We start from the raw sequence: 26,031 nt of genomic DNA, 5'->3' as shown, positions 1-26,031 counted from the left end.
GCTGTCTTCAGACACAACAGAAGAGGGCATCAGATCCCACTACATATGGTTGTGAGCCACCATGTGGTTGCTGGGAATTGAACTCAAGGCCTCTGAAAGAACAGTCAGTGCTCTTAACTTCTGAGCCATCTCTCCAGCCATTACCCAGTTCTTAAAAGCCTTTAAGGACTATGAGATATCACCACTTAAGAAGCATGTACTCACTGATAAGCAGATACTAGCCCAAAAAGCTTGGAATACCCAAGAAACAATTCACAGACCTTATGAAGCTCAAAGAGAAGGAAGGCCAAAATGCAGATGCCTCAGTCCTTCTTAGAAGGGAGAACAAAACACTTACAGGAGGTAATACAGGGACAAATAGAGGAACAGGGATTGAAGAAAAGATCACTCAGAGACTGCCTTACCTAGAGATCCATCCTATATGTAGCCACCAAACTCAGCACTATTGCTGATGCCAAGTAGTGTTTACTGGTAGGATTCAGATTTGGATGCCCCCAAAGGTGCTCTGCCAGAGTCATACAGATACAGCTTGCAGCTAGCCATCAGACTGAACAACAGAAATCCCAATGAAGGAGCTAGAGAAAGGACTGAAGGAGCTGAAAGGGTCTGCAACCCCACAGGAAAAACATTATCAACAATCAAACCCTCCAGAGCTCCCAAGGACTAAAGTGCCAACCATTGAGCACACATGGAGAGACCCATGGCTCCAGTTGCATATGCAGCAGAGGATAGCATTGTCTGGCATTGGTGGGAGAAAAGGCCTTTGGTTGAGTGAAGGCATGTTTTCCCAAGGCGCTGAGGTGGAGAGGGTGATTGAGAGAGGGAGCATCTTCACGGAAGCAAGGGGAGGGACAGGGGATGAAGAGTCTGGGGAAGGGGGATTACATTTGAAATGTGGATGCAGAGACTATTCAATAAAAAAATTCAACAACAAAAAAAGGAGAAGTATGGCCTCAGGTTCAGATTTTATAACTTAAAAAACAAAATCTAATCACTAATTATTCATTGAGGGAGAGAGGGAGGAAAGAGTCATGTGCCTGTAACAACAGCAGAAATCAGAAAGAAGAGGGCATCAGATGGCCCTGAAACTGGAGTAACAGGGGTTTGTGAGTCACTATGTGGACACTGGGAACAGAAGCCTGCTCTTCCGTGATATTAAGTGCTCTTTCCTGGGAGCCACTATTCTGGCTCATGGTTCTGAACCCTTTGATGCCAAGGTCATTCTTCATCTGGTGGCTTCACTCCTGTCCCCCTGTGCCCCATGGATTCTGCAACAAGCATAAGATGCCATTGCGCTATAAAGGAGTCTTTTTAAAGGTGTCCATTATTTAGTAGTTCACAATATCTTTTTAAAAAGACTTATTTAATTTATGTATATGAATATACTATTGCTCTCTTCAGACACAGGAGAGGAGGGCATCAGATCCCATGACAGATGGTTGTGAGCCACCATGTGCTTGCTGTGAGTTGAACTCAGGACCTCTGGATGAGCAGACAATGCTCTTAACCACTGAGCCATCTCTCCAGCCCCCTACAATATCTTTAAAAATGTATTGCATTTCATTTGTTTGTTTGTGTGTTTGTGTATGAATGTGTGGGTGATCAGTGGTTTGTTTGGGAATTAGTTTGCACCTTTGATCATGTGAGTGCTTAGGATTGAACTCAGGTCCTTCAGGCTTTGTGGCAAGCACTTTTCCCCTCTTAGCCATCTTGATGGCTCTATATTCTCTTTGAAAACTGATTATGTACCTTTTTTAAAAAGCTACATTTTAGTTGACATATAATAATTATATATTTGTGGATATATATATATATATATATATATATATATATATATATATATATCCATATATATATACACATATATATGGATGCACACTGTGATGTCTGATACATGTACAAATTTTGGCATGATCAAATCATAGTAATTAGCACACCTGTCACTTCAAGTAGTTATGTTTTCTTTGTGGTAACCCTTGAAATAATTTATTTAGCTATGTAAATATACAATGTATTATTAACTGGAGTCTCTTAGCTGTGTAGTTGAATAACAGAATTATCCATATCTAACTGTAACTGTATACGTGGTGACCAATATCTGTTTTCCCACTCACTCTTGCCTCTATGGTACCCTCTACTCCTGGGCTCAACAATTTCCATACACAGAAAGGGGAAAACAAACCACCTACCACCATACTCAGCATGAATTACAGACATAAACACAAGACCCAAAACTCTAGGACTACTAGAAGACAGTGGAGATCCCATGACATGATATGTTTCTAGGATATGATCACAGAAACATACACAGAAAGTAAAAACAAAATAAGGGGTTGCAGCATCAGAGGTCCCACATAGCCAGGGTATGCTATCATATTCACAATCTTATCCCTGGTTTCTAAAGTAAGTTCTAGTACTTAGTAGATGTTTAATGAAATACCGTTGAACTAATATTGAAACAAATTCTTTGTAAGTAAAGTGAAAAAGTGTGTGTATATGTGTATCAGGGAGAAGGCAGGTGTGTCAGGAAGCTTAAGGCTAGTTTTCTGGAAGGCAGAGGCAACAGTGTTGGGCACAGAGCCAAAGGAAGCCATGTTCTCGTGTCCTGGTGATACTTGGATTTGGCTCTGAACCGGAACGTCTCCTGTATGCCTGTCCCTGCCAGCACCCCTGTGCCTTCACTTTCCATGCTATCTATTAATGATAAAAGTCCCTGCGGTTTATAATTACCAGTTTGACAAGTTCAGGAGTTCTCTGTTAATTATTATAATTAGCTTTCCACTCAGTGAGGCATCAGGAGTTTAACAACAATATTAACAACGGGAGGACAGCGATCAAGAATTGACTACAAAGCATTGACTGGAAAGACTTCCTTCTGCTGTCAGGAAAACTTATTAATGATGAGGAAATCTGCACAGCGGTTCCCCTCGGCTCGCCTTAACTCAACTGTTGGCTCTTCATTCCCCTCAGGAAGTGAGAAGCAACTTTCATGGCTACTACTCAAAAACTGAAAGTTTAAAAAGAGTGAAGGAAGAAAGAAACCACGAATCTGACAATTGCCATGTCCTTTTGAGCAGAAAGCAAGTGGAGGCAGCAGCTATGGAAGAAAACATCTAGTGAAGGAAGTTGCTGGCTCCAGCCCATTCCTGGGAGGGCAATCACATAGCAGGGTATGAGGAACATGAGAAAAGGTGTCTTGCTTACTGGACTTGCCAAGCAGCTTGGGGACACTTTACTGGTCATCTCTTAGTAAGGTTTGTTCCCACAGTAGACTCTCAGCATCTCTCGTTCAGTTCCTGCCACACTCAGAACTGCTGTGCTATTTCTTCTGAAAGATAATCCTCCTGACCCCACCTTTCATGCCAGTGATCCCACTCTTCATACTAATGACCCCTGCTTACCTCCAGTGACCCATCCTTCATCCTAATGACCCCACCCTTCACCCAAGTGACCCATCCTTTATCATAGAGGCACACCCTTCTTTCCAGTAATCCCACCCTTCATTATAATGATTTGTCCTTTGTTCCAATGGCCTAGCCTTCATCCCTGTGGGCCCACTCTTTATTACAATGACTCCACCCTTCACCCCAACAACCAACCCTTAATTCTAATGATCCTACCCTTCACCCCAGTGACTTACTCTTCATCATAGTAATCTCACCCTTCTAGAGATCCCACCATTCATTTTAATGTCCTAGCCTTCATCCTAATAACTCCACCCTTCATCCAAGTGACCCAACCTTCATCCTAATGACCCAACTTACACCTAATAATCCCACCTTTCAACCAAAAGATCCCACCATTATCTAAAATGACTCTGGGAGCTTCTGGTTGCTTTGGTACAAAGCACAATCCAGAACCCTCATTTTGCCACTCATGTTTGTACAGCATGGGCATGAGTTTTCTTTCTATTACTGATTTTAATCATTCGCTCAGTCATTCAAACGATATACTCGCAATGTCGTCTAATTACCAGATATTGCTTCAAAGGTTGCCACATCAGGAATCCATAAGACAGAAACATTCTCTAGCACTGTTTCTAATGGAGGCCATAGAAAATAAAACTCAAGAGATTAATAAATAATATCATCAACGTTTTTGTGGGCATCAGACTATAGACAAAGAGAAGTCTGGGTCTGCCTTTCTAAGAAATGAGTTGAAGTGTCTAGGCTCAGTACCCAAAAGTCTTTTCTCAGTGGGATCACTGCAAGAGCAATAAATAAATAAATAATAATAACATGTGTTATCTTAGCACAGAGGATTGAGACTTGGAGCCAAGCACTTAATTTTCTAGACTCCATTCTATTTTGGCACCATTGAGGTAAATTTTTTTGATGAGAACTCTGGAACTCATAAGGGGCACTCTGGGTCTCAGGGAAGAATACTAAATCTTTCAAATAACCCGCAGGTAGCCACAGATGCAGAGAACAGCACGACTTGGCAAGGCAAAGAAAGGTGTGAAGGCAAATGGAGACTAACATTTATCTATTGCCTGTGATGTGCCAGGTATCTTGGTGGTCTTTAAAACGGTACTGATTACATTAATCTAGATGGGAGTGGCCTATTTGTCTTCTGACCCCCTTCCTACCACACTCCAATAGCCATTAAGGAGTAAATCTGTGAGGTCACAGGGACTAGAGCTATAGACAGTAAAGGATAGAAACTATCAAGAGTTCTTTGGAGGATGGGAAGAAGATCAGGGTGTTCAGGATGCAATGGATTGAAAAATAGTGGAAAGTGTGCACACCATAGAAGGAGAGAGGGGCAGGCCCTGGAAGGCTTCAGGAGATGGTAGTACTGGCATCTTCAGTGACTGATTAGGTAGTTAGGCTAGGTGGTACATACCTTTAATCTCACCACTGGAGAGACAGAGACATTAGGATCTTTAAGTTCAAGGCCATCTTAGTTTACATATCAAATTCCAGGCCAGTCAGGGCTATACATCGAGGCTATAATATAAAGACCAGTAGGAAATCTATTGGTCCGTATCTTCTTTTCCATGCTGAATGATCAAACAACCACACCTTTCCTAACCTAAGAGGAAGGTTTGTTTCTCTGGAGACTTTAGGTGAGGTAAGGGCTATATTCTGGGAGACAAGATTCAGGTAATGGTGAAGGAAAGGGTATCTATTAGGAAAAAGACATCTTTCATTCTGGCTTTTCCCATTGCTGTGGTTACTCAACCTATCAGCCAGGCTTCTGTCCCCCAGCAGGAGGTCACAGGGTTGTTTCTGGAGAAGAGAATCAGAGAGACAAGGTTTATGTGCCGACAGGCAAGGATGACCACGGCTGAGCATCCCTCAGTGGCCATCGGCTGATAAGACGCCACGTGAAGCTTCCAGGTAAATCTTGGCTCTTTGTTCCAGCGATTCACTAAACATTTCAGAAAAGCACAAAAAGCATTGTCCAAACTAACAGGAAAACACAGAAGAAAGAAAATGGCAGAGGAGAGAAACCATTGCAAAGGCTCTGGAGAAATAAATGGAGATCCTCACTCATTTAAGACATAAGAATGACATGGTATAACTTCCTCAAAAAAAAAAAAAAAAATAATGAAGAAACAAGAAAAATTTTTTTGAAAGTTAAAACTATGCCGGCCAAAATAATTTTTAAAGCACAATAAATAGAACAGTTGTGACAATAAGATAAATTAATTTCTAAGAAAGCAAAAGGCAACAAAAAAAACTGAATATGAAATCATTAAAATACCAGTATGTGGCTGCAATTCCCACTGTTCCATGAGAGGAAAATGAGGTGACAGGGAACCATTGTTCTGATACCAAAATCACAGTTGGCGGAAAAAAATGGAGCTGAGACTTGAACCCATGTCTCTGGCACCAGAGCCATGGGAAAGATAAACCCAACAGTGCTCTGCTGCAGATGTGCCATGGGAAAGGCCAAGGAGGCAGGTGGGTTGGAGAACATCATGTTTTCATTTCATGGCATTCAGTTTACAGAAGCATTTTGTGCTCCATTCCCTGTGCTGAACAGGGCTCTGTCCTCTTTCTATCTGGAATTGACCCAAAACCCAGTGAGTCCTTGTACTGGGCCTTTATCTGATGCATGGTGTTCTTCCATTAGACTTAGTGGGGGCATTTCCAGATAGGACAGAGAAGGTGGTTGTACATCAGACCATTTATCCCAGTGGGTTTAACTATGACATGTATTTAAAGTCAGGGGGAAGATGTGGTGTCAGAAGAAACATAACCACTAATAACTGTGACTGACAGAACTGCTGGTTAATGGGCCTCAGCTGAGCTGTGGGTTGTGGACAGCAGACAGAGACAAGAATCCATACAACCCTGTTTCCCCTTCCTTCCCTCTCTCATCTTTATCCTATCTCCTTTCTTTATCTCTTTCCCTTCCAGCAGAGAAGAGAGAGGTCAATGCTGTTTCTTTAACTATGCATTAGTTTGAGAAAATAATGTAAATTGTGATGTGGCTTACAGTTTCTGAGCTGAAGTTGCAAAGATTTGCTTCTGAGTCTTGGTAGATCACAGCAGCTTCTCTGTTTGATTGAAGGGCCAAGTTTCTTTCTCTTAAGCTTATCTGAAGTCTGGTGTCACAGGGGGAGCCCTGGCTCCTGCAGACAAGCTTACCCACAAACAAGAAGCTAGAGGGTGAGGCTGTGCTTCCCAGAGACAGTTCTATCCCCAACATTACCAAGTTGGAACATCACTACTTTGTCATGGGAACAGATATAGGAATGAAGACGGTCCAGGTGTATTGTGCTAACCAACACTTTCTGTAAAAGATAATTTCAGTATTGGGGACTATGCTTTCTTCAGGTCAAAAGCAAAAGCTTGCATAAACAATGCTTCAGGGGGTGGGATGACAGATGTGGAGTCTTCAGGAGATACTCTTTGAGAATTGTACAAAAGTCATGGTGTTTGGATCTTACAGTACTCATATCCTGGAATACATTTTGATAAGCTGTAACGATTATGTTCTCATCACTGTATCCAAATAACTGCAAAAAGCTACTCAAGGAAGACAGGTTTATTTTGGCTCACAGTTCAGATGAAGACAGTCCATCATTGTTGGGGAAGGTATGGCAGCAGGAGCATGAGACCGGTGATCACTTTGAATCTGCAGTTTGGAGGGAAATAGACATGAATGCTAGTAATCATCTGACCTTCTCCATTTTTCTCTTATTCAGCTCATACCCAAGCCCATAAAAGGGTACTAATCACCTGAAGGGTATGTCTTCTTCCCTCCCCTCAGTTGAGCCTGTCCTAAAACACTTTCGGAGAGGATCCCATAGGTGTGTTTCCTCTGTTCTAAGTCCAATTAAGTTTACAGTGAAGACCAACTATCACGTATACACCTTTAGTGTGACTAGACCTTCAAACACTTCATTTTTAACTGTGCCATTTCCTCCACATGTTTATTTCACAATGCAAATGTACTCAGTCCATCTTCAAGGATCTTAAACGTCTTAAGAGTCCCCAAAATGTCCAAAAGTGTCAAGTCTCTTCTGAGACTCAACACGATCTCTTAACCTTTAGCTCCTGTGTAAGCCAAACTACAAGTTATCTAGTTCTAATGTGCAGTGGTACTGGGCAGTCATTTCTACTTCAAAAGGGAAGGTGTGGTAGATAGCAAGGAAAAGGCAGAACAAGGCAGGTCTGAGAACTAGCAGGAAACACACCAGTCCTTGCAGCTCTATATCCAGCGTAGCTAGTCACCCTCCTCTAGTTCTTCCATCTGTAGTGATGCATACTTTCTCTTGGGCCAGCTCCAATCCATGTTAAAACTTTCCATGGTGGATTTCCCAAGGCTCCATTGTTTTCAAAATCCTGAGATCTCTACTGAAACCTAAGACTCACCTTCAAAACAGTTTTACACGATTTTCCTTTGGAGACTCTTTCAGGGATCTAAACATGTCACCCATTCTCCAGTTTCAGTGGCCTTCTGGAACCTTGGTGCAAACCTCCATGGTCCCATAATCCTTGTATTTTGTATGCCTGCAAAACCAACACTTTTGCAGATGACTCTTGCCAAGGTCTGCTGTTGGATTAAGATGTGGTCCTGTCCTCTTCTACCATAGCTGTGCTGGCTAAACCTCAAAAACATTTCCCTGACCAGCTGTGTCTATGCGGGAAACCCTTCCAGTGGTTCTCAGTTTAGTCTCTTACTTTTCAAATGAGTTGGGATTTTAGAAGTTGGGGTCCTTGGCAGGGGGATGTGGCCTTCGAGGTATCTTTCATACTGCCCCAGTGTAAAGTGGAAGGCTTCTCTGCACCCATCTTGTCCACAACTTCAAACCTGCTCAGACTTTTTTGTGATAACTTGCACATTTGTTCTATCTTCCTGTTTTAAATGATTATAAACCTCAGTAAATGCGGTGAGCAATAGCCCCGCCAAAGGCTCAATGTTATGCTGTCTTGACGTTTTCTCAACTCGTTACTTTGGAATTCAGCTTCCCACAATTTTTAGGATACAGGCAGAGAAGAGTTAGATCCATTGCCAAAATATAACACAGAATGGCTCGTAGCCCAGTTCCCTACAGAATCCTTGTTTTTATTTGAAGTGTTATGAAGGCAGGCCTCTACACTTCACACTTCTCTTGGCATTCTGATCTTCTGAGCTTCCATCAGAATTCCCATTAAGCTTTCGTGGTCCTACCCTAGGCTTCTCCAGCTGTAATCTTGCAAATGCCTCCCCCAAATGAGTTCCAAATGCCTACAAACTATATGGTCAGATAGTGACAATAAGAATTCTACTACTGATATCAATTTTCTAAATTAATTACTTTTCTTACTGCTATAACCAAATACCTGACAAAAAGCAACTGAAGTAAAGAACTCATAGTTCAGAGGAGCTCAGCCCATCAAGGCTAAGACAGATCTGAAGTCATATTGCATCCATGGTCTGGAAGCATATAGAAATGGATACTGATGTTTACCTGCCTTCCACTGTTTTTCATTTTCTTTTTTTATTCACTGAATGACCCCAAGACCTATAGGATGGTAGTGAGCACATTCGAACTCCATCTTCCCTCCTTAGTTAAACCTCTTTGGAAACACCCTCAAAAACATGAGCACAGGTGTGTCTCTTCGGTGATTCCAACTTACTCAAGTTAACCACAGAGATTTACTATCACTAAGCACTGGAAAACTCTACAGGGAGTCACTCCTAGTTTTTTCTATGAGTAGAGAGGCAGCTCGTAGTCTAAAGATGTCATGGCATCATCCCCAACAATGCACTTAATCATCTTGGGTCCCAGCTGGTGTGTCTGAGTCAGGCATAGATCCAACTGCTTTATTCACTTTCTAGGGTCTCTATGAGAATCAAAATGCAGCACTGTATGAAATAAAAATCTCATTGTATGCCTGTGTGTATGACTTCAGTCTCTCTTTTTCTGTCTCCTGGATCCCATGTTACTCAAAACTTGGGTTATACCCCAGACACACATAGGGAAGGAGATATGGCATGGGTCACTGGATCAGTGATGGTGATATACACAGCTCTTGTGTTCTTTCTGCCAACAATGAGCAGAAAAAGGTGGACAAGGCATGGGAGACTAAGGCCAGCAGAAGGTGCAGAGCCATAACTTCTTAAGCAACACTCTGCCGTCTGTGAGTGGACTTAGATTAGACATGGAACACCATTGGATAGCATGTCCCATCAGAACCTGAAAGTAGCTCATAGTCTTGCCTCCTGAAAAGGAAGAAAGCAGTGTGGAATGCTGTAGGTTAGGTTGGGGCCTCCAAAGTAAGGGAAGATTGCCCCGAGAGAGGAATGTGCTGGAAGTAATTATTCAGTAGCTCTACGTGCTGGGATTAGAACCCAGTGTTCCATAGTCCCTTTGAGATCATGATGTTTTAGCAACAACTGAGAAAATAATGATGGGGCTTTTCAGATGTCACAGTAGGACAGGGATTAAATTAGCACTGTGAACTTGTCCCAAGTCATCACTTGTCCATTAGCCTTAATCTCCTGGGCCTTCTGAACTCCTCAGCTCAATCTCTGAGTCTCCATCCCAGGATGGTCATCCCTAGAGCAAATGGACTCCTAGGTCAAGAGCTATATGAACTCCCCTTGGAATGCCAATATATCTGACATGTCTGATATTGTGTATACTAGTCTGATCCCTCATTATGTGCACACATGTCTTTGTGTCCCAAGCTGTTAACGATTCCTAATCATCACCTGGTATTCTCCATCTTGGCTACAGCCTCTTTTCCCATTGCCTAAAGCAAAGACTTCAACATGCTTTTGTAATGAGTCTGTTCATATTAGGATGAAATGGGTCAGAAGTAGGATTTTTCTCATTGCTCCGGGCCCCATCGGGTGGTGGTCACCAGGATCTGACATTCTCGTTTTTCTTGTTGGGGTAAGAAGGATTTTTCTCTTGTCTCTGGAAAAGGGAGTGACAGGCAAGTCACAGCAGCCAGGGTTGGAAGACAGACTGTGGTTTCTCATCATTAGAAAAATTAAAGTGTATAGACAGAAATGTGGTTTTGCTTCCTAACTGTATCCTGTCAACTAAATATTTAATTTAGGCCTAATGCCTGAGCCAAATGAGAATCCCGAGCAAAACTGTGCTATTAGAATACACTTAATTATTGATTCAGCCAGGCAAAAAATAAAAAATAAAGAAACCGGGTGGTACTCTAATTCCTCTTATCAAGCATCTCGAGTGCTAATATGCACTTGAACAGCTGCTATTATCCTGGGGAGCCCACTGTCTTCAGCTGCAAAATGTACAACTTTACACCAGTCACATGGAGAGGGCAGACTGGAGGCAATGGCAGAGGCACATCCTCTTCCTCCAGCTCAGGGAAGGCTGCATGGAAGCCCCCAGGCCTGTGACAAGCGTAGAGCAGGCTCCTCGCTCCTCCTGCTAACTTTCCTCCTGCTTACAGGAGGAACATGGCATCCTGTGACTGGTACACTAGTGTCAGGTCTGAACATCATGAATACTTGAAAAGCACCGTTCTTGTGCTCTTCTGCATATCTGCTCTGGTTTTTAATAATAAAGTTGATGCTGGTGACACCATGGAGGCCTCTAGAGGTTCTCTGAGGTATCCACCTCTCACTCACACAGTTATTAAGGCTATAAGGACTGAGGAGACGTAGCAAGGGCCATAAAGCATTAGTGGGACTGATAGAATTAAAACTTGACCCTTGTCTCTAAATTATTTTAGGGTGGAAAGAAAGAGTACAGGAGTTTAGAGATAGGGTAGGGTTGGCTGCCCCTATGTGTGTGGTAGGGAGATGTTGTATAATTATATGATAGGTTTGTAGCAAGACAGCATTGGAATTCCAGCCTTAAAAGTACCAGGAATGGGCTACCTCCCCATGAATTGTTGAGCAAGGGTGTTCCAGAGTCCTCCTAAAAATACAAGTTATTATCATTGCTCTAGACTATCCATCCAGAAGTTGATGCTAAGACTTATTGCTGAAGATAATAATTTGGCCAGAAGACTTGGAAAAACAAGCTGGTACTGGATGGGAAGTTTTTTCCCCTGTTGGCTAGATTTCTGAGTACTGGACATTATACAATAACAACCACTCTGGTAAGCTATGCTCATGAGTGTACTACTGCTTTCTGATTTGATTTAAGGCCCACTATATACCTGGTGCTGCAAATCTGGCTAAGAACCCATAGCCTGAGTTTATTACAGTCCTGCTACTATTATTTTGTTAAATAATATCAAACTGCCCTCTAAACACATATCTCTCTATCCTAGATTAGTACAGCCCCCAGTCTTCATCAGAGCAGCTCCTTTATGCCGTTGATGGTGGTTAATGGCAGGGCACTCAGAACTGGTATAGAGTTATCCCTTTCCCCCCAAGGGCTCAAGGAATATGCAAATGTGGGAGACCGAAGAATGTAAGAGCCAATGGTTGGGAATGACCAGCATGAAACACTGTCTTCTGGACATGAGAAGACATTCATGAATTTGCAGCAAATGTGGTTGTTTGCAGAATATCTGTACAGGATCAAGCCAGAAAGCATGGAGTGGAGCTATGGAAAGGGACAGGTTCAGAGGTCCTCTAGCTGAGGAGCTATTGGCCATTGCTTGTTGCTAGGGACAGGATAGTCAGTTTTCTTTAGGGATGTGGACCCTGGTAGTTGGACCAAAATTCATTGGATGGTGCCACAGCCAAGAGTATAAGGGCAGTATAAATTGGACTAAGTAGGACACACACACACAAATGCAAACATATATGTGTGTATATATGAGATGAAGTTAGGATGGGGTAGGATGAAGCAAAATATGTTGTATTCATGTAAGAAATTCTCAAATAATATTAAAGATTAAAATATTACATTCAAATGCTTTCAAAATGTAATCTTATTGCACAAATATTTTGTTATCTACATTTTTATGATTTCTCTTTTCCCATGTTAGGTTCCATCACTGTACTTAATCTATAATTCATGTGCCCGCTACTCTAATTAATAATCTATTACAGTGCTTATTTTATCATTTGCTCTTTCTTTCAGTCCATCTTTCCTTCCATTACCAATTCGGGCTTTAATTATCTGTCTGTTTCCATTTATCCGTCCAGTCATTGAGTTCCAAGAATGTGTAAGATCCTTAAAGGTAACGTCCTCCAGTCAATATTTCAGATGAAGGACAATCTTTCTACTCCAAGGTAAGGCACTGCCTCCAGGTCACCTCCCAGAATCAAAATGTGGAATTTTATGGCTAACATGTGCTTAGGGGGACATTATGACCAAAGCCAAGAAAGTTAAAAAGTCATTAGAAGAGAGAGGAGAGAATTAGCAAGTTGAAGGAGCCTTCATAGGCCAGGCTGTCCCTCTTGTCCCCACCTCTCTGAAGATGGGCCTGCTATTAAATCTTAAAAGCAATCTCCAAAAGTAATTTCTTTAATGGTCCACAAATGATGCTGATTCATGGCTGTTGTATTGCTCTTTCCTCCTAATCAAAGTATCCCCTGCTAGAGGGAGAAAGGAGGCATGTAAAACTCTTTGGTGAAGCTGTCGGCAAGCCCATCTTCGCAGGGCAATGCAGCTGATATCTGAGTATCCATTCTTGCTAGTTACCTCTCACCCGAATTCTTTCAAGGAACCCCAGTGAAGTCATTGGTTTAGTAAGCTAAAGTTAGCCAAAATTGTGAGTATTCTTTTCATCCCCCTTAATCTGAGTTGAATAGACATTTGTTCGTCTTCCCTCGGGAAAGGTCATGCAGTTGTTGTTCTTTCTCCTTCCCATGAGTCAGTCCTGCCAGTTTTCTCAGAGCTGCAGAGATCCCGCCGTAGGTATTGAGTGGGTTGGCCATCCTCTCTCCTCTGATCCTGCAGCTCCTTCTGCCTGGATTTTATCTTCCTTCTGTTTACACAAGGGTTTCTTAGCTCAAGTCCTGAGACCACTGGAAAGGTTCATGTAGATACTTTTCTTTGTTGAAGAGTTCATGGCAATTAAGGTCATGATCAGAAAACGTGGATGCACAGAGAAAGGCTGTCCTCAATCTTTTATTCCTTTATGTACTTCACCTTTGACTCTCCTAATACTCAAAGCTCTGTACATCAGATGCTTTTCTTCTCCCTGTGTCAAAACAGCCAACAAGTTAGCACAGCACATCAGGATGCTCTAGAGGAACAGATACATGAAATACGTTAAAAGAGGATTTATTTATTAGATTAGCTTACACAGTATGGTCAGAGTGCTTCCACAATATCTCATATGAAAGAAGCTTAGAATTCAGTAAGTACTCTATCCATGATCCTGGGGCCTCAGCATCTCCAATTTGACACAAAGAATATGAGGATGCCTGGGGATCTCCTAGTCCTAAGTCAGCATTGCAAGTTGGAAGTTAGTTCTGATAGCACCAAAGGAATCAGCTGCAGCAGCAACAGAGTAGATGAACTCACTAGTAAGAGTGAAAGTCAAGCCAGCCAGAAATAAAAGATTTCTCTTCTCATGTCCTTCATATGGGCTGCTACAAGAAGATGCCACCATGTTTAGGATGGGTTGCCTCGTGTCCATTAAGACAATCAAGATAACCCTCCACAGACATGTCCACTGGCCAAACTGATTTAGACAAGCCCTATTGAGACTCTCCTTAGGTGACTCCAGACTGTGTCTAGTTGAAAATTAACCAACCATCACTGGAAGTGAGGATTTATTTTGGTTCCTACTTGAAGAAGAGACATAGAAAATAGTGTGTCAGGATGTGTGGCAGCTGCCACATAGCATCCCTGTCAGGAAAGAGGAAGAGATGAGTGCTGTGTTCCACCTGTCTCCTGCTTTTTATCTATTCCAGAATTCCAACCCATGGGCTGGTGCTGCTCACGTTCTCAGTTAAACCTCTCTGAAAACACCATCACAATGGCACCCAGCAGTGTGTTTCTTGGTGACTTCAATTCGGACATATTGACAGTAGAGACTAACCATCGAAAGCCCCAAGGGAGGGTTGGACCTAGCCCCATGTAATATGTCCTATTTGCTGTGTCTTTTGTACGTAGAAAGTTCTTCATCCAGCTAACCTGACGCCTGCTTGCTCTTTCCTCAGAAAAGTGACAAGGCAGCCCCTTCTGACCAGTACTGATTCTTCTAAAGCATGAAGCCAATGTCTAATTCTCTCTAGCCTTGCTCTTATTTTTTTTCCTTCTAAGTGTTTGTCCTGTTCTTGCTCTGTCCTCCAAGGCACCATTTTCTGTTTGTATTGTTCTTTGCTTTTTCTTCCATTATTTTTTAAGCAGAGCCCAGACAGGACATGGTGTCTGAAGGGACACCAGCTGCACATATTATCCATGTCTGCTTTGAAGAATGTTGTGGTTATGTGAGCCCAAGAGGTCTTTTGGCCAGGTGCTGACAAGCTTTATCTCAAGGCCTGTGAACAAGGGATGAGGCCCGGGGGAGGCCACAGAGGCAACATTCTGTCTTTCAGTAGAAATTGCATACACCAGCTTTTTGGAAATCCCTTCTTCCTGTCCCTTACAGGGTCTGTGATCACTGGCTCTGCCTCGACGGTCGCTTTGGCTGTTCTGGGGAGCATGGTAGCTTCTTAGTGTGCTCATGTAAAAGGAAATGTCCACAAAGGCCTGAGGGATACACAGAGCAACTGGCAGTTTGTGGTGTGAAAGAAAACAACATTGGCGAGTCAGAGGATGGAAAATAGGAAATCAATGGCATGTGAAGCCTGGGCAGAGCAATTAGAACCAGGGGACTGGATCTTGCCCATGGCTGGTTGCTGAGCAGGAATTATGGTCAGGATTGCTTCTTCTCCTGGAAGTTCCTGAGCCTCCTGTCATTTCCAGACCATGAGTCTAATTCGTGGAAGAAATGAAGGCTTTAAGAGTGGAGTTGGTTGGATGATGCACACACGCAGGCTCACATGCATGTGCACATACACATGTATACACACACACACACACACACACACACACACACACACAATTAATACATATATTCTTGCCTCCTTGTATCCATGCCTTTTGTACTGTGATTTTCTTTTCTTTCTCCCAACTTGAAGAGGAATCTGTTTCTCAAGACCTTAAATCTGAACAGATACTTCAAAACTCATTTTAGCCAATAAAATGCAACAAAACCAGTCATTAATCTGTTCCAAGTCTACAAGTTAAGAGTTTATGTGCTCTGCTCTCTCTTCCTCTAGGAGAAGGTGTTTCTTTGTGGAAAGCCTGTTGGGTGATGGGAAATATGTGGTCCCATTATTCTGTAACCACAAAATTGCCATAGCCAATCACTAGGTGTGGGTCTGCGGCAACCTGAAACAGTTGACCATCCACTAGATGACTACAGTCACATTAGGGAACCCTAAGAAGTTGGCCATGTGTGGTCCACACCTTCAGAACCTGCCAGCAAACTAGTGAGTAATTTCAACACTTTTTGAAGTCATTGGGTTTGGAATAATTCACTGTGTGGCAGTAGTTAAATGAGACACAGAAAAAAGGGCAGGGGAAGGACATATTACATGCGAGACATCAGGTATGTTTGGATTAATCTAGGCTTCTCTGTAATCTGAGCTTATCTCTTTTTCCCTTTCCCAAATATATACCAAACACGTTATATCCTACTGAGGCTTCTGTTCAGTGTGAATTTGTGTTGTGGCCTTGGTGGCTTCCTCTTTCAGGGACTTGTCTAGTTCCTCCTCTCCTTTTGCCTGGTTAATTCTTACCTCGTCATTCTGCTTGGCTGTCACTTCCTCTACCAAGTCTCATCTCTGTGTCTTAAAATGTTATCTTTCATTTGGTCTTTCCATTGCCCACTATGTCATTTTGACAGCCCTATGCCCTTCTTCATGAGCACAGATATCCTCAAAGCCACTTGTGATTCTGATGAAAATTCAGGAACAAAATGAGGCTACTTACCATGGGTAGAGGTGTGTTTTGGGTATATATGTGAGTGTGCCACATGTGTGTGCATTTGCATGTGAGTGGTCTGCATGTGTGTATCTGTCTGTATGTGACAGTGGGTGTATTTGTCTGTGCGGGGTGTATGTGTGTTTGTATGTGTTGGGGGACTGTTCCTACATAGATACTACTCTCTTGCTACCTCCCCCTTTCCCTCTGCCATCTTTGGGCTGCTGGTTTTGTGCACAGCCCCTTCTCCCAGCAACTGCAGAGTTGTCTCTCAGTGCCCATACTTCTGCCGTTCCGATCTCAGCAGAGATGCTTCTCTTTGTTGTTCAGTTGAAGAGTTTCCACAAAACCACCATCAAAGGCCATTTGTGAAGTGGTTTTGCAAGGCAGAGGAGGAGCACATGACAGAGAACTTTATGTGAACAGCAGCTTGTTGTTGGAAGTTCTTTGGCTGCCCCAGCACTATGACCCTCTCTGAGCTTTCCCTCTTCACGGCAATAGATGGTCTCTCTTTATCCTGATAAACAATTTTTTTCTTTTTCTTTGTTATCATTTCTGCTTTTTTGATTCTTCCTACTGAGGCTACTTCACTGAACTAAAACCTCGTGGGCAGAATGCAGAGCAACTCTTTGGTTTTTCCATCCCTCCGGCAGGGCAGGCCTGATGCTTCCTTTCACCATACAGAGCACTGTCCAAGTCTGTCTTGTCTCTAGGGACTACAGGAGCTCTGCTGTTAGCTTCAGCCTGAGTAATTTCTTTTCTATCCAAATGTCATTTTTGCCTATTTCCTGATTTATCTGTGTCTATCTTGAAGTAAAGAAAGGCATGAAGATGGGACATTGTGACAGGCATGGTGATCTGAGGCCATGGAGGTCTCTTTGCCTTGTAGTGCATGGCTGAGTCAGGAGGTTAATGAAGTGAAGCCAGGGAGGGTTATTTCACACTTTATATTGGTCTAGCTACTTCAGAACTGCCCTCCTCATTGGGCATATATGTATACACACACACACACACACACACACACACACACACACACACACACACACACACGTGTGTGTGTATGCATGCAGACAGGTGCGTGCAAAAATACAGGTGCATAGAGCACCTGCATCAGACTTTAGGATCAAACAAGACACTATTGGGAACTAACGGTGCAGAAGTCACTTATTGAAGTGCTTTAAGGACTGAGTTCTGTAGTGAGAGTGTTTCAACTGTGCATTTCATCTCTTAGTAGCTATGAGAGTTTGGGATGAAGAAATTCCAGGGCCCATTCTTCCCTCCACTCCCAACACTAGGACAGAGTACCTAATGTATAAGCTTGCTAGGGGCTTCCGTAGAATGAAATGCCCTGAGGTAGGTACTTAGAACTTAGTCTCTGACATTCAGTAGATGAGATCACTTTTCTGTGACAATAATTAACAAGCACTTTCTAGCCACTGTGGCATGCATGTCCTATGCTTTACTAAGCTAGATGGGCATAAGAAATTGAGCTGAGCTTACAGATGCTTGTAGGTAGAGACATTTTAATGTGCTGCCCTGTACACACTGTCTGAGATCAGGGTGTGTCAGCAGGGAGGATTTATCCCAAACTCCACAAAGATTCTTTCTACCAGCCGATTCCTGCCTTCAAGCAGGGATAAGAAAAGGACAGTTCCTTGTTGGAAGAGTGAATCAGCTATGGGGTACCTACACAGCCACATCTCAGGTTCCCCTATGAGATTTCCCCACTGCCCAAAACTCAATGAGGTCTGACCTTGCAAGATGGGATGAGCTCTCAGCCCAGAGCAGTATGACTGCAGCCGAGGACAGGCCCATTCATAACGCAGGCACCGACAAACCCTTTAGCGACATCGCTGAGGGCGGGCTATTACTTACAATGTAGTTAGTGTCGCTTAACCAGAATGGATGGGGTACAGTATTTGAGAGAAGAGCCCTAAGTCTGATGGAGAAGAGAATAAGTTATAGGAATGGTAGGCTTGTCTAGAGAAGCAGGGGTCGGGGCACAGGTTACGACTGAAGACAGGTCACGCCTACCCAATTCAATTGTTCTCTCCTTTTGGGAAGTGTTGAAGATTAAAATGTCTAGGGAAGAATCAGATGGGGGATTAAATCAGTGTTCAGAGAAAACTAGACAGGGCCTCAGTGGAAATAAGAATTCCGAGGGAGAAAGAGCAGCAGGGGTTAAGGACCGTGAAAAACATGGCTGTGGAGAGGGGCACTAAAAACTCTACCAAAATGCTAGGCTTGATGTCCACATGGATGCTCTAGTTTTGCCACCTTAAGGGTCTACTCTGTGGTTGTCAAAGTTCAGAAAACTTTTCCTCAAAACCATCAAAGACAGTCCTGGCTGACTGCTCTGTTTCTGCAAATTGCCAACTTCTGTCTTACCATGATTTCTTTCCCTTTATAGAGTCTCTTACTCATGAGGGTTCCCCAGAAAGATGTGGGTAGATGCATTAGTTTACCCCTTCACACCATACCCACATTCCCTTAGTCAATTTCTCAGGGTCCTTCAGTCTTGTTAAAGGATATGAAAATAGATCTGAAGGATGCTCCTTAGAAACACTTAATGGCATACATTTGAGAGGAGACCCCTGGGCCCCAGACTACCAGCCCCTAGTTCAGATCCTGGTTCCCTGTTAAAAAGTCTTTCATAACCTTCCAAGCCCATGTTGCTTTTTCCTGCCTGGTAGTGGAATAGTAGCTGAAGATTCTATTGGCTAAGAGGAGACAAATGAGCTTTCAATGTCTGAAACTTTTGAACCATGTGACCTTAACCCTCAAGTCACCTATTCTTGATTCTTGCTTTCAAAGTGACTGACCATAGTGCCTAATTTCACAGCGTGGTTATGATTAGTAGCACTTAGTTCTGTACACATTCAGTAAAGACTGTGCCCTTCCTTCTTTCTCTGCTCCTTTTCTAGAATTATGAGTAAGAAGAGAAGTCTGTTGTAGGACTCATGAGATCGACAATCTCACTCTAATGTTACCACTGAATGACGTGGTGAGTCATTTCAACTTAACCTCTCAGATTGTTAACCCATGAAAGGTGGAACAGACATTTCCCAGAATTATTGGATTAAAAGAGAAAATAGATGGGATTATTTTTGACATGCTGAGAGGTAAGCTACTAAAACCAGGAGGATGTTAGGAGACGTTATGTAGGATCCGCCTTTTACCAGGACCTCACTGAGGTCCATTGCAAAGTTGGGAAACAGTGTTGCAAAGACAGTGCCTTTTCTGCTGGCAGACACAAAAAGGGGGGTTAAATCTTACAATGGAAATTGACTTAAAGATCATGGAGTTAAAATTTATCATGGAGTTAACATTCCTTTGCTCGTTACTGTGTGTTTTCCTATGGTACAGTAGTGAACCAAAGGCGATGCCACGCCATTAGCTACGTAGACTTGAGATTTAGAAAGATGATCCAGCCATCAGAGGAAATTGACTTTCTAAGACTCCGAACCGTTGAGGAATCCATCCCTTTAGATTAATAACCACAACTATTCCCAACCACACACACACACACACACACACACACACACACACACACACACACACACACACACCAGAGAGAGAGAGAGAGAGACAGAGAGACAGACGACAGACAGAGAGAGACACAGAGAAAGAGCCTTCACAGTCTCTGTTTTCTTCAGCCACTCGCCAATGATATACATGACTTGTGGCAAGTAAAATATTCTCTTCTTCACTTTCCTTGTCCCTGGAGTCAGCTAGGCAAGCACAGTGCACACGATTGCACAGCCATTCACTAGGTGTTGAAACAAAAAATGTCCCATCCCCTCTTTCTGTTGTCTCAGTTCACACTGCCTTTGTATTCTCATCTAGGGTTGTAGAAAACTCCACATTTAACTGGTAGATGGGAAGAAAGAACATTATTAAGCTCCATGACTTAGAAGTATTGCATACCACTGTCTCTCATGTTTTGCTAGCAATGCTAGTGGAGTTGCTCCAAGAGAGGCTAAGAATTTACAGCCCATGATTGGACAGCTGTTTTCATCATCAGATCTGCAGCATGGAGGCCGGCTAACTCTGCCATTATAAGCACTCGTTTCATGTAGTGAGAGTGACATTCATCGGAAAGGGACATGGGAAGTCCTTCTTTGGAAGGACTGCATCAGCATGTAGGATTGTCTTCCCAGCCCTTGCCACAGAGAGTTTATCTTTCTCCCCACATTGTGGATGCAGCAGAAACTGAGAAGAAGAGAGTTTCTGGGCCAGTAGAGTTTGAGAGCCAAGAATGAGCCAAGAAATGTTTTCAATCTGACTTCTATGATACCTATGGAGGATAGAAACACCTGACCAGGAAAGGAGTAGATGCTAAGAAATACTTGAAAAATGAGTGGAGAAGTAAATGAAAGAAAAATAAAGTGTTCACAATAGTTCATGCTCTTGGGCAGCAGGAGAGACAAACAGAAGAAGCCATGATGTTTCTCTTTTCTTCCTTTTCTATGATCTTGGGCAGATCACCTGAATCTGTCACAAAAGCATTGTTTCAACGTCTGTAGAACCCACCGTCTTTGAGTTATATATCTAGTTGATGTTCAGAATATACCAAGAGTGTGGGCTAAGTGCCAGCCAACACCCTCAACTTGAAATGACAAAATCTGAGGACTAGCCACCAACAGACCATGTCCTACTTGAACAGCATGAAGCCTGTTCTCTCCGAGTTGGCTGCCTCCAAGTGCTACCTAGAGGAATGCTCTGAAAGCCATGTGGGTTTTTCATCTCCATGTTCTGACCGCTCTGCTCTTGAGGCTCATTGTTATTTCAGATGTGGTCCTGGAAATGAGCACAATTATCCTGATGTGTATGGACAGTTGGGTGCACAATAGGTTGGGATTATTAACTCTCTTATTCAGGACACTACATTTCTATTAATGTTACATTAGCTTTGTTGAAAGTCATGTACCATGCTATTTCATAATGAGCTTACAGTCAACTAATCCCCTATGGTTTTGTTTTACATGATTTTCTGGAAAACTGAGACTTCTTCTCCCCACTTCGTATTTACACAATTAATTTTGGATGGGAGAGGTGGGGTCTTCAGTGTACCTCAGGTGAATTTCATCTTGTGTATTCTGTCCCATCCTCTACTCTGCCTTTTGAATCTAGATTTTATCACCCAGAGTTATTAGCTGTCTGCCCAGCTGGGTGCCATCTGCAACTTTGATAAGCAAGCTTCTGTGTGATTTAGGCAGGCATTTGTGATGGTCAAGTTTCAACTGTTTTGCATAGACTATTGTTAAAATGAGATTGTATCCCTTTGCATATATTAGCCAATGAAAAGAAAATTAGTAGACCAGTCAATTTATGGATGAGCTACTGCCTGTCCACAAGGTGACATGAAAAAAAAATTCACCTTGCCTTTTCTGTTTTTTTGCTCTCTCTCTCTCTCTCTCTCTCTCTCTCTCTCTCTCTCTCTCTCTCTCTCTCTCTCTCTCCCTCTCCCTCTCTCTCCAGAGAGGTACTGGGGAATGAAGACAATGCATTTTGGTACTGATTAAAATTTGTCCTCTTGTCTGAAGTCTAATAGATATCTAATAGGCTTAGTAACCCTTAACTATCCAGTGCTAAACTTCTCTTTTTCCTAGAAATCCATTCTTACTTTAGTCTATTTCATCGCAGAACCTGACAATTGGATTCTTCCTGCTGCATGGTCCCTAAGACCTTGGTGTCATTGTCAAGTCTCATTTTCCCTTCACACCCCAAATTCCAGTTATGGACAAATTATTTTGCCTCAAGCTTCAGAAAATACCCAAGACACGCTTCTGGGTGTAGTTCATCATACCAGTCGAGACCACCCTGAGCAGAGCTGCCACCATCATTGGTCTGCACTGGTGCTATAGCCTCTTCAGCTGTCCTGAGTCCCACCATTGCCCAGCTACAGTCTGTCCTCCTCTGAGGCAGCATAAGCCATCTTTTAGGAAGCCAAGTCAGATTGAATTCCTCTTCTGCTTGAAACACTCCAATAGCTCTAAGTTTGCTCAAAAGGAATAACTGATTACAGTCAACCTCCTTGATCATTGACATCAGTCATGGTTCTTGATGCCCATAGAACCTTCTAGGAGAGACCTTCTGGCTGTTTGTCCTGCTGGATGGCTTCCCTTCCTGCTCAAATATCTCTGACATTCCCTGACCAACCTTAAGATATTTCTGGACCGTTTTACCTTTTATGTCTCCTGACCAAACTTAGGACTTTCTTGGCCATGTGTATAGAGCAGTGCGTTCCTTTCCACATCCCAGTCTTTCCTTCTCCTTAGTCTAGGTTTTTTCCTCTGTAACATTATGTGTTGTCTAGTATATATCAGCTCCTGGTTTATGGCATGTGTCTTCCCACTAGATACAAACAAGGGTCACCTTTGCTCAGTGTTACGGTCCTGCACCAAGTCTATGCCATGTATGTGTAGGTAGCTCCCTGTAATTATCTGTGAAGTGATTGAGATGGTTCTAGGTTAGCCTTCAGGCTTCCAAATATCTCCCTGGTCTAAGTTTCTACAGCTCTACCATGACATATTTGTTCAGAATAACTAAAACTTATTTCTCTCAAGGCTAGGGAACCCTTCGTGAAGAAATACTTATGCAGGAATCAAATAGATACATTCAACCAAAAAAGCTCCCCTTTTGATTATATTAATGCATCATATTAAAGTGAGCTCTTCTGACTAAAAAGAGAGCAGAGAATTTATTTGAAGAGCCTCGGTTGGTAGGCCTGCTCCAAAGTCCTGCTGATGGAGGACGTTTAAAAAAAAAAAAAAAACACCATAAAACAAAATTGTACATTGCTCACTATGATGAGAGCACATCACTGGGACTCATTGGTAAGAATAACTGTGTATAATACATCATCATTTATGAGAGTTTTTTTTAAAAAAGGAAAAGCAATTATCTTTTAAACATTATTTGAGCTCCGCTCTCACTTCCCCCTGCCTTCTCTCACCCAACAGTGACATGGGAGATGGTTTAGAAGCTCAATAAACGTCTTGTTTCAAGAAGAGGATAGGAACATCTGGAGCAACCACACCTGGAGAAAAGGGAGCTGTAGGTGTTAGTGGAAGATGTACCTGGCATTTTTTTTTTTAAGTCATTCAACCCATTGCTAAAATAGAAGGACATCTAGTCTCCCAGATGAAACACAGGCTCAATTAGAAATTGCGCTGAAATTCAAAATTACAACCATTTCTCCCCCTGAACGACAGGACTACATGGCATTGCCGAGAAACTGACAGGTAATTTAAGAAACTAAGGTTCCTCAGACTCTGTAGTTAATGGAGAATTTAGCACCAATTCCTGTGTAATTTGCACTTCTGAGAAGCAGAATTATTATAAAGTCAGACATCTCCAGCACTTTCAACTCCTGGATCTGCCAGGCTTTAAGATGACCAGGAATTGTGAAGGACTGGGGTCAGAGGTCACCATTTCAATATCTGAGGCTGCCCAGCTCCCCCAAACTGGCATTTGAACTGAAGAGTTGGAAATTGGAGGTGACATTCAGAAGTCTCTGAAAATTATAACCCCGACTTCCTCCTGGAGACACTTATCTGAATCCTAGCCTACCCTTTGATGAGGTTACTGCAAAGGCACTCTGCTCCGTGCTCTTGAAAGATAACAGACAGCGCCAGTGAGGCCCGAGTGTGTCCCTTGGGGGGAAACAGTAGCAGTTGTAACAAGCGGGGACACTAATTAAAGGGTCTGGTCAACTTTGCGAGGACGAGGGAGTCTGCCCCCCGATGCCGCTCCACTCTGGGCTTCTTTCCGGAGAGATGGCTTGAGCCACGGGGCTCTTTAATAAATGCTCCTTAACGCAGCTGCCCCAGGAAGCAACATTTGTGCTAGAAGGGGTCACTCCTGGGGACCCTGCTCCTCATCTGGCTGTTCCGTTTGTCTTCCTGCCCAAAAGGGATGAGACAAAATGAGAAACAGACACCAACGCTGCCACTTCCTTCCCAGGCATCACAAGGGGCATAGCAGCCCCGCAGCGGGCTCTAGTCAGTACCACTGGTTCCTTTGACACGCAGCGGCAGGGGCTACTGAACCCATGCTGCCCTTCTGAAGTCCACCCTACTCAGGGGCTCACATAATGTTCTTTTACTCTTCGGCTTTCTGTTTACCTACCTGGCTACTTAAATATATATCGATCCAGAACTTTCAGACAAGGCCTACAAATGCAAGATTCGCTTCTGAAGCTCCTCGCCGGTTGCTCCGTGCACGAAGGTGCCCGCCCATTCAGTACTGTTTATTAGAGGTGTGTGTCCTGTGAGCATACTTTCTAACATTTGGCCTGAAAAGTAAGAGCCGCGGGGTCCACAGACCTGCTTTCTCTGCCTCCTGCTGGCTGTGTGACATTAAACAAATTAGTTCGCTCCTGTAACCTCACCCTCTTTACCTGTCATGAGAAGAAAAAAATTAAAAATGACTAGCACAGCTGTAAAGGTCAAAGGATTAATACTTTGGGTTATTGGTCAAAATTACAATTTCTTTCTTTAAATACACGGGATTTAGGCGAGGCTTTTTTGAATAGTGCTTGGGCATTAAAAACTAATAATATAAGGGGGGTGGTGTGATGGTTTAAGGTATAAAACCACTTGCCACTGAGGCCAATGACCAGAGTTTGAGCCCCATGAGCCATCTACATGGTGGAAGAAGAGAAATGATCCCCACAAGTTGTTCTCTGATTTGCACTTTCTGTCAGCTCTCTCTCTCTCTCTCTCTCTCTCTCTCTCTCTCTCTCTCTCTCTCTCTCTCTCTCTCTCTCTCTGACACACACACACACAGAGCTGGGGAGATATCTTAGTTATTAGTGTTTGAATCATAAGCAGAGGACCTGAGCTAAATTCCCATGAAGCATTGCAAAGGAGCCAGCCTGATCCCTTGAGTTCCCTGGTCAACCAGACTAGCTGAATTGGTGAGCCCAGGTTCCTGTGACAGGCCCTTTTTCAGAAACCAAGTTGGGTGACTCTGAAAGAATGACACTTGAGGTTGTTGACTGTCCTCCATGTGTGCCAGCACACATGAGCACTCACAGCCATGTCATATACCCCCATATATACATGTGTGTGTTCTTAAAATGCATTCGTTGTTCAACAGGTATGCAATGAATACTGTGTACATAATATATTACCCGTGAGAAATAAAAGGACGAGTCCAAACCATCTTCTACTTCAGGCTTACACTGTAGTGAGCGTTAAGTGGGGTATAAGAGCAGTAAGTGAAACAGAATACTCTTTAAACCCATGCAATAAGAGATCATTGCATAGCTTTGTGTCAAGCCCATGATTGGGTGTCATCCTCTGGTTTCACGAGTTCTCCAAAGATGAAACTATAGGATTTTAAACATGCCAGAGAAGCCACCAGAGTCCACTCTGCTCCTTATAAAATAAATCCACAGGACGCATAACTGATTGTTCTATGTTAAAACAAGCAGCAGCTTTTTGTAAAAAAGTGAGAACATCTTCATTATCTACATCTAGAGTCTGTAGACGAAAGATGGTTTTAGGAGCCTGACAATCAGGGCTCCCAGGTCATTGGACAGCTGGAGTGAGACCCTCAGAAGCAAGCCTGAATCAAACCCCTGGGTGTCAGGAAGCATCTGCAAAAGATGAACCATTGGGGATGTGATTCTGGAGGGCTCAACTGATAAGGACCAGAATGTTGGGAGACAGCAGTGGGAGGGGAGGCTTGTGCCTCCCAGGAACATTCTGAAGCAAAGA

This window comes from Micromys minutus, assembly GCF_963924665.1.
Source record: "Micromys minutus genome assembly, chromosome: 16".
In the NCBI taxonomy this organism is placed as follows: Eukaryota; Metazoa; Chordata; class Mammalia; order Rodentia; family Muridae; genus Micromys; species Micromys minutus.
The sequence above is the reverse complement of the archived record's forward strand: the minus strand, read 5'-3'. Positions refer to the sequence as shown.